Source organism: Cucumis melo, chromosome 4 (genome assembly GCF_025177605.1).
Source record: "Cucumis melo cultivar AY chromosome 4, USDA_Cmelo_AY_1.0, whole genome shotgun sequence".
In the NCBI taxonomy this organism is placed as follows: domain Eukaryota; kingdom Viridiplantae; phylum Streptophyta; class Magnoliopsida; order Cucurbitales; family Cucurbitaceae; genus Cucumis; species Cucumis melo.
The window spans coordinates 19,452,511-19,467,380 of record NC_066860.1 but is presented as its reverse complement, the minus strand read 5'-3'; the positions used below and the strand labels follow the sequence as shown (position 1 = coordinate 19,467,380).

Genomic DNA, 14,870 nt, shown 5'->3' with positions numbered 1-14,870 from the left:
TTCATCATGTATAACATGTCTTTCAATACCATATCACACAGAAAATATGGGGCATTTTATTCCAAATCACACAATAAGAATATAGAATCTTTATCCCAGATCACATAGCAAGAATAAGGCATCCCATACTAGATCACACAACAAGTATAAGGCATTCTCATCGTATAGGGTACACAAGATCATCTCTTTCCATTCCATCATTTCATTTATGAATCACATACACTTTTAAGAAATGAGATAGCATTAGAGAAATCATATAACTCAAAGTTTCCATACAAATATATTCAATAATTTAAGCACATTAGAAATCCTTTTATTTTTTAAAACACTTTTACGAAGAACCACTCGTAATCACAATTAGCTAGCTTCTTTGCTTAGCTTGAGGAAAGCATTCTTAACATCCATATGAAAGAGAGGCCACTGCTTGGCGGCAGCAACTGCTAACAGACTTCAAACAGATGTGATTCGAGCCACATGAGCAAATGTTTTTTCATAGTCAACGACATATTCTTGGGAATACCTTTCGCAACAAGAAAAGCCTTATAACGCTCAATATTGCCATCAGAGCGAGTCTTTATTTTGTAGATCCACTTCCATCCAATGTGGCTTTTTCTGGGAGGTAAATTAACGTAGTCCCAAGTATGCGTCATTTCAAGAGCTTGTGATTCATCACTCATCGCTTTCTGCCATAAAAGTTCAGTACTGGCCTCTTGATAAGAGGTAGGTTCAACTAGGAAAACAATAGTGGAAAAATAGTGATAATCTTGGAGATGAATAGGAGGTTTCCTTATTCGAGTAGAACAATGAAGAGGAATGTCTAATGTAGGCTCCAGAACATCATTAGGGGCAGATGGTTGGTTCGAGCTTGCAGAAGTAGGTGTAGATTAAGTAAGTCAGTTTCAAGAGTGAACTCAGAAAGAGGAAAGAGGTCAATAGATTTATCAATGAAGAAGATATGGGAACTTGAGAAGAAGGTGTGAAATAAGGAAGATGAGAGAACAGAATATGCTCCGAAAGGGTCACATGGCGAGATATTCTGTGTCATATCTAAGAAAGCGGCAGAGGCAAGCACGTGGTTAGAGTTTAGTGTGTTCGTGAGGATGAAGAGAAGAACAAAACACACACATCTAAAAACTTTAAGATTAAAGTAGTTGAGAGGAGTACCATACAGTCTTTTGAAAGAAGAAATGTTTTGAAGAATGAAAGAATGAAGACGGTTGATGGTACATGGATGTAAGAGCAGCCTCACCCCAAAATTTCTTAGGGTAGGAGGAAGAAAGAAGGACACATACAGAGTCAAGAATGTGGCGATGTTTACACTCAACACGTCCATTTTGCTGAGAGGTGTGGGGATAAAAGCGCTGAACAAGAGTGCCCTGTTGAGAGAGAAAAGAAAGAAGAGTGAAGTCTTAATACTCCATGACATTGTCACTGCAGAGGACTTTGACAGGACAAGAAAATTGAGTGTGGATCATGTTAGCAAACTCAATATAAGTGCGAGATAGTTCAAAGCGATGTTTAAGAAAATAAATCCATGTAAATCGAGAGTAAACATCAATGAACAAAACATAATAGCGATAACCATGAACAATAGTAGTAGGGGTAGGACCCCAAATGTCAGAATGAATTAAATCAAATGGTTTATCACATATGAAAGTGGAGTGAGAAAAATACAAAGCAAGTTGTTTAGCATGTTTGCGATTTGTGCAATGAAAGAGAACAAACTTAGTAATATTATTCAAGTTGTTAACAAAAATCAAATGACAAAGTTTTTCAGAAGAAGCATGACCAAGACAAATATGCCACTGACAGCTTTAGTGACAGGAGCAGAGATGGATGAAGGAGGAGAAGGCTGGAAGGATATGAGCTCAAACAATCTTCCCACTTTGTGACCCGTACTAATTATCAATCCCATCTGCAAATCCGGAACCTGACAACCATTGGGAGAAAAAGAAACAATTAAGCCAAGATCACACAATTGACTGACGGACACAAGATTAAAGGTTAAGTTTGGGATACAGTAAGTATGGGGAAGACTTAGGCTAGGAGTATCAATGGTCCCAATGTGAGAAATGTTCATACAATTTCCATTAGTAACATAAATTAGGGGTAAAGATTTAGCAAGACTCGAAGTAGTCATGAAAGAAAAATCAGATGTCATATCGTTGCAACAGATAGAGTCAGGAAGTCGTCGATTACTTGGTGAGACAACAAGAGCAGAAGAAGATGATGAAATTAATTGATTTAATATGCTCTGAAGATCACTTATATGAAGATTGGTGGAGGTGGTGCAAAGTGTGCTTAGTACTTCGAATCTAGTGTGATTTTCAGAATTTATGGAACTTTGATGGGATTTTCATGCCCTATCGCAAAAGTCACTCTATGCAACTAGGTGGAAACGTGACCGCCTAGACATTATTCGTGAATCTCTCCACAAGATAGCACACATAACCCCTAATAAGCGGAACAAACACAATCAACAAGCTTAATGCAAACTGAGAACTCAATTGATGACACAATTACTTCATTGATAATGGTTAAAAGAGTACATTTCCCATAAGTACAAAGTTCCTTCAACAAAATATATATAATCTCAAAACAATAGTTGAACTCTCCTCACTTAGCTTCTACATGATATGCAAGTTGGCAGTGGTCATTACCAAGATGATGTGAGTTGATTAAGGCACAATAGGCAATCAAGACAGTAAGTCAAATGCTGGTTGTCCTTCGTTACTTGAGGGGGAGAATAAATTGAAATACTTGAAAGGTTAGACAAAAATGTCTAGTGAGTGGGGTCTTTTACCAACACATTTAATAAGTCAAATTATGCCATAAACGTGTTGCAACTCATTTCACCAAATCATGAGATATAAATAGTTATGTGTTTCAATAATAAAATATTGAGTCCAAATCAAATCATCTCAATGCGTTAGGCAATCAATAGAGTCCAAATTTCATTAAACAATATTTATAAATCATATGGAAAAAATTTCTTTTCAAATCATTCATAATCACTCATATCTCGTAAGCATGCATCTTGCATAATGCATCATTTAAATCATACCATCGAATTGCTCTGGTGTTCAGTTACATCTTTGTACCATTTCTTCAACTCAAGCATTTACCAGACATTTTTGTTGGGTTGCGGTTGTGCGGAGTAGCCTTAACACAATTGATCACCATTAATTCCATCACGCATAATGCGTTTTCCAATGTCAGATCACCTAGCAAGGTAAAGGGCATCCCATATTAAATCAAACAGCAAGTATGAGACATCCTATTCCAAATCATACAGTAAGAATACGACATCTTATCCCAAATCACACAGCAAGGATAAGACATCCCACAATAGAACACATAGCAAGTGTGAGACATGTTATCACAAAGGGTACTAAAGATCATCTCATCACATCATTCCAGTTCATTTCAAATCCAATTAATTTATAAATTATATGCATTTTAAGAATCGGAGAAAATAAGAGAAATCATGTAACTCAGGGTTTCAATATAAATACATTTAAGGATTTAGATACACTAGAAATTCTTTTATTTTTTAAAACCTTTTTAAGAAGAAACCACTCAAAATCAGTTAGCTTCCATGTCTAAATCCATAGCCAAGAATTTCTTTCCAATTCCTTGTCAGATTCAAGCTCGTGATGGATCTTGAAAATCTTTGAAATTCTCTCAATTCTTTCTTAAGTGAACACAAGGTAAAACAACTCAAAAAATGGTCGAACTTTACCTACTTATAAGTTTCTCTGGTGAAACTTTTCATGCATGAATGATTACCTCTGCCCGAGGGTGAGAATTATCTAATATCAAAACGTCACATGTCGCTGTCACTTCCTTATCCTGAATTCAATTGGGCAGCAAAGTCAAATTAGTCCCCCCGCTTTCTTATACAATAATGACGTCAACTACTTCCAGATGAAGGAAACTCAATCGCATAACAATTCACTATCGCGTAGCTAGAACGCAAAATGCAAGTTAATTGCAATCTCTCCAATCATCGTCTTCCATCGAATAGTAATCTCATTGCATAGCCAATTCTTGATGCGTGTAATATCATTGCGTAGTTTAGAACGTGATTAGGGTATCAAATGGATGATTAGATGTGAAACTGATACAATCCATCATTGAGCAATCCTTTGAGAAGAGTTTGGCCTGTTCTTTGATCCTTTACATAACAAAGATTCAGGTGAAATTCAAAGAATACATTGTTATTTTTGGCAAAATGAGACACACTTATTAAGTTTTTAGTAATGGATGAGACATGAAGTAGATTGTTAAAAACAAGTTATTTTGAGAGAATAATGGAAGACTTGAATGATAATGAACCATAACGGAGAATAGGAAAACTTAACCCATTTACTGCATAAATTTAATTTTCTCCACCATACACAGATCTAGTAGATAGGTTGCTCATGTTGTGGGTGAGATGATTGGTATTCCCGAATCAAGGGTACTAATTATTATTAAGATTCAGGTCAGGAGAGGCAACCATAGCAAACATCTGTGGATGATTAGATACATTAGTATATGCTAAAGAGATATGGTGGAAAAACCTGGGTGGCTTAGATCGTGCAACATATCAAAAAATTCATCGATCGGTAATGTGCCCAAACTTAGTTTGCACCAAGTTTGTTTTGAGTTCCCCTTCCACCTATATTTGAGTGATCACCACGACTACCACGTTGATTGTATTGGTGGTTGTTGTTGGATGATTGATTTTTCTGATTTGTTCTCGTAGAGGATTCTCCTGGCATTCAGATGACTGAGTAGCAACATTAATAATTGGTAGGGAAGTTTCACTTACGATTTTCCTTTCATTATGTGATTCTTAGGTAAGTAACGATAACGAAATAACATCTTGCACAAATTGAGAGTTAATATGAGCAAATATGACATATTTCATTGATTGGTATTCAGATTGTAACCCAGCAAGTATTTATAAATTTGATCATCTGTAGAAACTGGTTATTGATGGATGCAAGCATCCAGACATTGTTGTTTTTTCATAAAGTATTCCTTTAGTGGCATGACTCCTTTTTTTGTTTATGCTATATGCAGTTTCATCTTAAATTGCATAACGTGCACTAAGTATCCAAAAAGAGAAAATACCTCGAATAGTCCCAAACGTCTTTTGGTGAAGTGCAATAAAGAATTTGGTTGAGGATTTCTTCACTCGTTTAATCAAGGAGCCAACATGAGATGAGTCGATCTTGTCTTTTCAACACTTTGTACACCGGATTCATAGTTCGAAAAGTTGATGATGAGCTTTCCGCAGTATTGATGACTGGTCTTCCACCAGTTGTGATAATTTTTAGAGATGAGTCTGAGTCGGGATCGAGGAAGATTTCAAGGTCGTAGGCTTCCAGGGCTATGAGGACTTGAAATTTCCATAAGAGGAAATTATCATCTCCTAGTTTTAGTACAAAAATTTTATTTTCAGAACAAAAAATTAGAGAGATAGGTGACGATCCATTGAAGTTTTTGATACCAAGCAGTAATGAATCGTTACTCATCGTTGTAAAGGTGGAGGGGGGAGGGGGAATTATAGATCAAAAACCCTAGATTGAAGTGGTCGTTCGATTATAATCTCTGGTACCATCTTGAGATGTTAAAATGCATATGTAGAAGAGAATTTATTGTAAGAGAAAACCGTGGCTTTCTCTTACAACAAATATATTCTAGAACAATATAGAGAAAAGGAGTAATGAGCCCTTGTATAATGGGCAAGTCTACAATGTAAAAGGAGAAGGAGTGAGTCTCAATGGAATATCTTAAGACAATTTGTTATTATATTATTTTATTTTTAAAATATATAGTTGGTGAAATATGAACCATTTTAGTGATATAAAAGTTTTTGTTTTTTTTATAATACCAGTTAAAGATCTTGCATTTTTCTTTTAACTTTTAAATTATTAAAATTAAAAAATTAACTTTTTATTTATTATTTTCTACTATATAAAAATATTAAAAATTACCTTTTAAAAATAATTTTAATTTTTACTTTTATAATGATGGAGAAACTAGGAACACGTAAAATAGATATGTTTCGAATGCACTCAAGTTTATTCATTTCGGTTACATTCATTGTCTTCTTCTTTTTTTCAATTCAATGTTATCTAACTAGAAGGGTTAAGTTATAATGACAAAAATTCTAACTTTCTCCAAATTAACATTTTTCATTTTTTACGTAGAATTATACTGATTCAAACTATAATTTAGTTATTTTTATACAAATAAAATATAATTAATGATAACTAAAAAAATAAAGAAAATGTTATTTTAATGGAAGAAATTAAGTTGTTAGCATGTGAAATGATCGTTGAAGAGACTTTATAAAGTCTTTTTATATGAAACACAGTACAGTACAATAGCTATAAGATATGATGTCTTTTTCATGTCGGGACATCTGGTCAGCTAACAATAATAATTTACTATGACTTTGAATTTAAATTTTATTTTAACTTTATAATTAAAATCAACATGGATCTTCTAAAATAATATAATAAGCTGCTAACTGGATTTGTAAGGTCAAGCAACAAACTCACTCAGAGTATGTTTGGATTAATTTTTTATAATAATTAATTTTAAGATAAATTGATCTGTTTGGTCTTGGTTAAAAATAACTTTTAAAAAATGAGATTATGAAATAAATCATTTTAGAGAAAACACATGCAACTAAATTTGTTCTTTAGAACAAATGTTTATTTGGTGTATAATCAAAACCCCTCGCAAATATCTATTTTTCTTTCTCTATTTTTTTAATTTCTTTTTCTATCTATTTTTTACTCCGTTATTTCCTTTTTTTTTTTTTTGTTCCTTTGATTTTTAAATACTTTGAATATTTTTTTCAATGTATTGATATACATTTAGATATACAGATTTATCAATGTTCCTCTCTCAAACAAATCTACTCCGCCTTAACATCTGTGAAAAAAGTCACGAGGATGTCAATGAAGCAATGAAGATAAATGAAGAACGTGATTGAATTGCATAGTACCTTTTTATCTAGTTGACATTATATTGTCTCGAAAAAATTATTGATCTTATTTATATTTTGTTGTTGGAAATCAATTATATATTTTTTTTATGGTTATGTATTTACAATTCGTTCTTCTAAAATTGAATTGTCCAAAAAGATTAATAAAAGAATGAAATTAATGTTTGGTTTAAACTTCAATTAATTTCAAGGAACTAGCTAAAAAATTAATAATTTCAAGATAAAGTAAATTTTATTTTAAAATATATATTTTTAAAAATGTTCCGAAAGGTGTAATTCTTTATGAACTTAGTTCATAATGTTTAATGGCCTTTTGTGGTAATTTAATCTAAGTATAAAACATTGTTGTATAGAACAAACCAAACACAGTTTTGCATATAAACATTTATAAAGAAATTGAACCAAACAGGTATGTGTTTAGATTTTAAACTCGTTTTATAAAAAATATTTTTTAAGAATGTATCTTTATAAAAATATCGTTTCCTAGACAATCCAATCACACCCTAAGTTTGGTTGACAACAAATATGATGTCTAGTCTCGAGATGGTTAAGTAAAGGAGACTTCAAATCAATCTTGTATATGATAAATTAAAGCATCATCTAACAAATCAACATCTAAATTCTTCAACTTAACGTGAGGATCCATTAGAATAGACAGAGGCGCTCCTAGAAGTCTAGTGTCTTTTAAGATCCGTAAAGTATGCCTATGGATATCTATTAGACCAAGCAAGTTCCAACCCCAAAAAATACTTGAGAGGACTAAGATCTTTGAGTTTGAACATCTCATGTAATATAATAAACCTTTAATTTTCCTGATATGTTGTGTATATGGTCCTATTATGACTATGTCATCAACATAAATTAAGAGGTCAATGAATTTCCTACAAATGAATAACAAATAATTTGTTTGATTAAGTGAAAGCAATGACAATTAAATCATTATAGAACTTATAAATCATTGGCAGGATGCTTTGCCTCAAGCCATAGATTGATTTCCTCAGCTTGCAAACTAGTTTGCTATAAGTTGGAGGAATTTGTGGTTTGTAACCAAGTAGTAGGTCCATTAAAACTTCTTCAAACACATCACCATATAAGAACGTATTATTTAAATCAAGTTGGAGGAGAGGCCATTTATGTGTCACAACCATTGTGAGAAGAACATGAATAGTTATTAGCTTGGCTACTACAGGTTTCAATGAAATATTACCCCTCTTGTTGAGTGTATCCCTTTGCAACAAGCCTTGGATCATATCTTTCAATAGATTCATCAGCTTGATGTTTAACCTAATATACCCATTTGCAACCACTTGTATGTTTAGATGGAGGAAGAGGCACACCATCCTTAGTGTGGTTATCTTCCATGGCTTAGATTTCAAGCTTCTTTGCTTCTTTCCAATAATCAGAAGGGTCAACTTGATGGTAAAAATTGAGGTTCATAGTAAGAAAAAATGGCTATGGAAAAATTTCTAAAATTGGGAGAAAGTTGATCGTAAGACAAAGAGAATACAATGAAATAATGCATATTTAATGGAGGAAAGCTTAAAGGATTGGTAAGATTGTTGTAAGGCCCTCATCGCATACCACCAACACAATAAAGGCCCTATGGTTGGGATATTGTGTGAAGACTTCTAATAATAAAACACATTTCGTGAAAGGATTATGCGATGGAGAGTCCCTACGCAAAAAGGGTTACACGGCGACCAAATGGACAATTTGAGCTACTTCACCTAAAAACAGTGATTTGACCCTGATGTTATTAGGTTGGCAACTAATTAGACCTTGTTGCGCTATTTAAATTTAGGATAAGGGTTCAACAAAGACGCGTGGCATTTTGTGATTGAACCACATCTTCTCGCCTCTGGCAAGAATAATCATTCCATCATGAGAAAATTTACCAAGAGAGACCTACAAATAGAGGAATTCAGGTCAGTTTGAAGTTTCTTTTTACCCTAAGCTTGTTTAAGAAAGAGCTAGGAAAGTGTCCAAGATCTCTAGACATAGAACAAACTCCTTTTTAGCAAAGGTTTCGAGAAGCACAAAGGGAACTCTTGATTGAGGAAGCTAAGCTAATGAGCTAGTTGACTGTGACTATGAGTGGTTTTCCCTTATAAATGTTTCCAAATAAAAAGGTTTTCTAAAACGTGTTTGAATCCTTAAATCTATTTCTACTGAGACCATGATTAAGTGGATTTCCTTATGCCTTCCAATTTTCAAAGCGCACGAGACTTATGAATGAATCATACTTTGTGTGAACTGAAAAGAAGTGATAAACTATATGAGGAAGTATCTTATGGGTGAATTTCTAAATGAAAGAAATGTTTTGAATACGATTCCTCTAAGCCTGATGAGGAAGTTATGTTAAAACACAAGTCATGTGTCATTGATGATGTTCGAAAACTAATGTTTCACGTAATAAGATTATCTTTGTACCCTATTCGATGTAATGCCTTATCCTTACTATGTGATCTAGAGAAAGATGATCTATTCTTGCTATGTCATCTGGAATAGAATGCCCTATTAATGTTGTGTGATCTTGAATGGGATTTCTCATACTTGTTATGTGATCTAGTATGGGATGCATCATACTTACTGCTTGATCTAGTATGTGATGCTATTTGCTTGTTGTGTGATATTGCATTGGAAGGTGCATTAAGCGTAATGGAATTGATGGTACTTGCTAAATGCATTTAGATTTCTCTGCTCAACAGCAACTTGGCAAAAGAGTGTAGCAAACGTCTGAGCCAAGGAAAGGGTACAAGGATGTAATAGGATATGCAGAAAAATTTTGCAAAATGGATATGTAGTATGTGAGAGGCATACAACGCAATATGAATGGTAATGACTAATAAACGAAGTGATCCTTGAGATTTATGAGTTGTTGATAAATTGAGATGTTGAAAAACGTTTGAAATTCCAAATAAATGATAAATCTAAAATGTAATAGTTGATTTGCATTTGCTTTAGCACCTGTTTTGCAACGATTTGTGCGATAAGACAAACTCGATTTATTTAAGGCGATTGAGAAAAGATCTCACTCACTAGACGATTTAGTCTAACTTTTCAAATGCTTTGTTTTATCCCTCCCCACTAGCCCCCACCCCCAAGGTAGAGAAGGACATCTAGCATTGAACTTGCAACCTTGGTCGACTATTGTGCCCCTTTCATTGTATCATTTTGGTAGTGGTCACTGTCTACTCACTAGCATACAATAGCTAGGCGAGGAAAGTCCAAGTATTGTTTAAGTCATGCGTAATGATTTTGTGCCTAGTGTTGTAAGCAGTACTAGAAGTACTAGTATTTGAAATATCAAATGAAGTTCTTATAATCCATCTAAGTCCAAAAGTCTGTGTTAAATTTCTTTTTGATTACATTTTAATTCCACTTACTAGGCATTCGACGCGTTACTTCATCGAGGATATCGCTAGATTGCCTAGGCTATCACGTCTCCATTCTATCACAAAGAGCAAACCGAGGCAGGACATGACAATTGCAATGATAATCATGTAAGTAAAAGAGAGATTTAGTTGCATGTCAAAGTTTTCTAAAGGATAAAGTAGAAGATTGAGAAATAGGGGCAAAGATTTCATTATGATGGGTGATATTATGTGAGACTAAAATAGCAGGTTGATTTGAAACTAGGAAAAATTCACTAGTGGAATGCTTTGACACAGGAGGGGTTTCTAAGGAAGATTGATTTAACATGATGGGGTTGGCATTTTGTATGCATGGTGAAGGATTATTATCAATATTAATTGATGGACAAATGGTTTGCCTTTCACTAATAATTGTTGGACAAGAAAAGGAGGTTGGAAGATGTGTTGACATGTCAATACAAAATGTTGGTTGTTCATCAGATGAAGTAACTTTATGGAATGGAAAAATAGTTTCATGGAAGACCACACCTTGCAACATAAAAAACTTGTTGGCAATGTCAAACAGATGGTATGCCTTCATATCAGATAGATAACCTTTAAAGACAGCTGGTGTTGCCTTTAGGTCAAACTTTAATCTTCCATTCTGCTATGGAGAAGCAAACCACAAACAACCAAAAGTTTTGAGTGATAAAATAAATTTGCAACTATCTGAACAAGTTAATATGGAGTTTTCCTATCCAAGATAGGAGAAGGAATCCGACTAATGAGAAACACATAAGTAGAAGACACTCACTCTAAAAATGCAGCGGGAATCGAGAATGAAAAAATAATGCTTTAGATCTAGCATATGTTGGAGTTTTCTTTTAACAACTAAGTTTTGCTTTGGCTTCCCAACGCATGAGACTGATGATTTGAAGAAACAATTTAGTAAAAGACAGCTCAAGAGCATTATCAAAGCAAAACACCTTGATTGTTTTAATACACTAAGTTTCTATATATCTAAACAATTTAGACACATTTTTTTCAATAGATCATACTCAATTTTCATGATAGAAACCTAAGCATATGTGCCATGGCCGTCATCAACTAAAGTGAGGAAATATTTGTAACCACCATGGGAAATATGTCCCCATACATCAACATGTATCATATTAAAAATAGTTGATGCTCTATGATTATGTGATTCAAAAGATAATTTTTTTTGTTTAACTAAAGGACATATCTCACAATGGCATGTTTTATTCAATAAGGATGAATCAAACCAATAATATATCTTTTAAAGCAAATAACTGAGAGATAGAAGGGTGTCCAAACCTCGTGTGCCAAACATTAGGAGCTGCACAAGAGATCGCACTAACAGATGAAGAAGGTTGCAAAGATTTAATAGCTTGATAAGGTAGCTCAAGAAGTATACTGATCATTATGAACATTGGAAGAATCGTTCAATTGATTATTTGTAGAGGATGCACTACTACAAAACTGGATTTACTTGACGCTTTTTAACTGTTTACTTGACGCTTTTCAATGTGTCAACTAATCCAGTGTCAAGAATAAGGATGGTTTACTTGACAGTTTCTAAGTGTCAAGTATAATTATACTTGACTGAAAAAACGTTAAGTATATAATTATACTTGACAGTTTTTATGCGTCAATTAATCCAGTGTCAAGAATAAAGAGGTTTTATTTTTGACAGGTTTTACACGTCAAGTATAATTTCACTTGACAGTTTATAGATATCAAGTATATAAGGTTTGTTCAAATAAAAAATTATATATTTTAAAATATGCATATATTTTATCATTAACCTGTTTTGAAGTCCAACAATATTAAAATAAACATAGTTACTCAAAAAGTTTATAGTTCGGCCTAAACAATCTATAGCATAATAAAGAAATTGAAACAAGGATAGAAGAACTTGCCTGGTACAAGAATTCTGCATAGTTACTCAAAATCACCCACAAATTAAAATGTAGTGTTAACCACCCGCACTGCAAGACAGTCTGGGACAATTATTCTGTCTGGAGAGTTGAGATGACAAGATCAATGTAAGTAAGCAACACCCTAGATTTTCAAATTTTCACCCAATTCAAACTTTGATACACATGTGAAAAAGAAATCACCAAAACAAACAGGATAATAAATTTAAAGACACCTTTTGATAAGCAAGAGAATCAACAATCGAGACGATTTACAAGCAGATGAGTAAATCTTCATGGGATTTTGAAATATATATTGATGAAGAATCCTGTTTGTGTAATTTCATGTATGTAGGCAATTTATGTATGTCTACACCTGTTTCAATTCTTTCCCATGTAATGTTATGAAACCAACTTGCATAAGTTGTAAATGGAATATCCCTTGATGAAACAATCCATTTTAGAGGTTATACAATTTGAAACAAAATTAGCTACATATTTTACTACGATGCATGTCCAAAATGTTCCTGTTCATTTTCTAATTTCTTGGAGTAGAAGAGAGAATATCATATGGAAGAAGAGAGGATATCATATGGCTAAGGGTCAAACATCGATATTAACGATAAGGTGATACTTAGATATAAAGATGTATTCCTAAATTAGAGTTTTTGACATTGATTTAGTGATAAGGTGATACTTTTATTGTCTTATAAATATACATAAATATAACAAATTATCATCTATTAGTCCTTAGTTTGAAGGTAAAAAATAAGGATTGAATTCTTAATTTAAGTAATTTTCACAGTTTCTATCAAATTTTTTTATAGAAAATTCGTTCTTAAAATATCGTAAAAAGCTACAGATTTTACAAACGAACTTAGTATTTTTTTAAAAGAAAATATTCTCTTAAATTAGTTTATAATTAGTGTTGCCGAACACCAAAAACATTTGAAGTTCTTTCCTAATCCCTTAAAATCTCAAATGCAACCACCGAAGTGCACAAACACAATCAAAATTTTCTACTATTCGACACCATCCAAAACATATAATAATAACTAAATCAAAAATTTTGAAATAAAAGAGAGTATATTTAACCCAAGCAATTAGCTAAACATATTTTCCAGAACTATCCATTTTAAAACAACTCTCTAACTAAATATCGCTATAATAATTTTCCAAATTTCTTTTCTGGGGGACTTGTTAAGAACTGTATTTATTTATGATTGATGACCTACTCCAATAAAAGTATAAAGTCTAACCTTTTGTTTATACCAAATCTCATTTATGGTTGATGGAGATGGCAAGCGACTGTAGTGGAGTGACAAACCACAGGCGGCAGGCCAACGCCATTTGCGAGGATTGATTCCGGTTAGGAAAAAATATCACGTTCAATTGATCAAATAAATTCAAGGGGATTAGGATGCTTGGAAGATCTTCATATTGTGAAGGTTGGTGTTTGGATTTTAGAGAAGTTGAAGGGAACCAAGAGGCAGAGACATCCTTTTCCGTAAGTCACTCACAAATCGCATCCCATCACCTTCAACACCTACTCTACTTCAAGCTGGTTCCATAACCCAAACCTCCGAAGCTACAATGGTGGCGTCAATGCCAAAATTTCCCAAACCATCTTCCTCTTCGTGTGAATCAATCTCTCAATCATCCTCCTCATCATCTTCCTTTGTCCTATCTTTAGAACCGTAGAAGAAAAATGAGATAATAGTATGGAGAATAGAGCGTTTGGTATTTGAAATTGATAGAATGAAGAAAAAATGAAATCCAAGAGAGGATCAGAGAGATCTCACCGAAAGTTAAGAAAATGAAAAGGGAAATTTGGGGGGAAGCTCACGTGGACGAACACAACTTTCCTTGAGCGGCGGACGAACCCAACAAGTCTTCAATGGCGGACGAATGCAACAAGTCTTCAGCAGCGGACGAACGCAACCAATCTTATGCGGCGACTTGCGATGAATGAGGGCTTGCGAGCAGACGGAAGAGAAGATCGTGAAGTCTTTGGGGGAAAAGAGGAAATTTGGGGAAGAGAATCGTGAACCTTTAGGGCGTGTTTGGGGTGGGGTTTTAGAGGGAAAAGGATTAGGAAATTGGGCCAAACCGTGTTTGGCCCAAGGAATATGATAAATATACCTAATCCCTAAATAACCCTATCTTATCTTATTTTTACTTTCTTACAACCCTACATTACCCTACCTAAATAACTCAATCTAAATTCTATTATTATTTTTTAAATTACTACAATCATAATCCTTCCCCCAAACACATATTACTATAACACTACTATCATAATCTCTCCCCCAAACACATACTATTATAATACTACCTTTTATATTCTTTCCCCCAAACACATATTATCATAACACTAGGATTATCATAATCCTTTTCCCCCATAACTCTTTCCCCCCAAACGCACCCTAAACATATTCGAATAGAAATACAGGGGAGGTTAGGGTTTTGTAATAAAATTTTGGAGGAAAGGAGAAAATTTGGGAAACCAAAATCAAAGGGGGAAAATTTTAATTGAAATATTGAAAAATATATATTACTTTACGTTTTATA

At 33.6% G+C, this 14,870-nt stretch overlaps 1 long non-coding RNA gene across 9 annotated transcripts; it reads right to left on the bottom strand.

Moving 5' to 3' along the window:
* Positions 1 to 290: 290 nt before the first annotated feature.
* On the bottom strand, positions 291 to 14,371 carry LOC103499164 (uncharacterized). 9 transcript variants are annotated; one of them, XR_007820304.1, is made up of 8 exons: positions 14,102 to 14,371; positions 13,559 to 13,986; positions 11,698 to 12,401; positions 5,122 to 5,422; positions 3,743 to 4,774; positions 3,065 to 3,224; positions 1,790 to 1,930; positions 291 to 1,376 (listed from the first exon to the last, which is right to left on the bottom strand). It is a non-coding gene; the product is annotated as an uncharacterized LOC103499164 (long non-coding RNA). The 9 variants fall into 9 exon arrangements; XR_007820306.1 differs by lacking the exon at positions 291 to 1,376 and having other exon boundaries at positions 1,559 to 1,930; positions 3,743 to 4,465; positions 4,566 to 4,774; XR_007820303.1 differs by lacking the exon at positions 291 to 1,376 and having other exon boundaries at positions 1,559 to 1,930; positions 3,743 to 4,177; positions 4,566 to 4,774.
* Between the last annotated feature and the right edge of the window lie 499 nt (positions 14,372 to 14,870).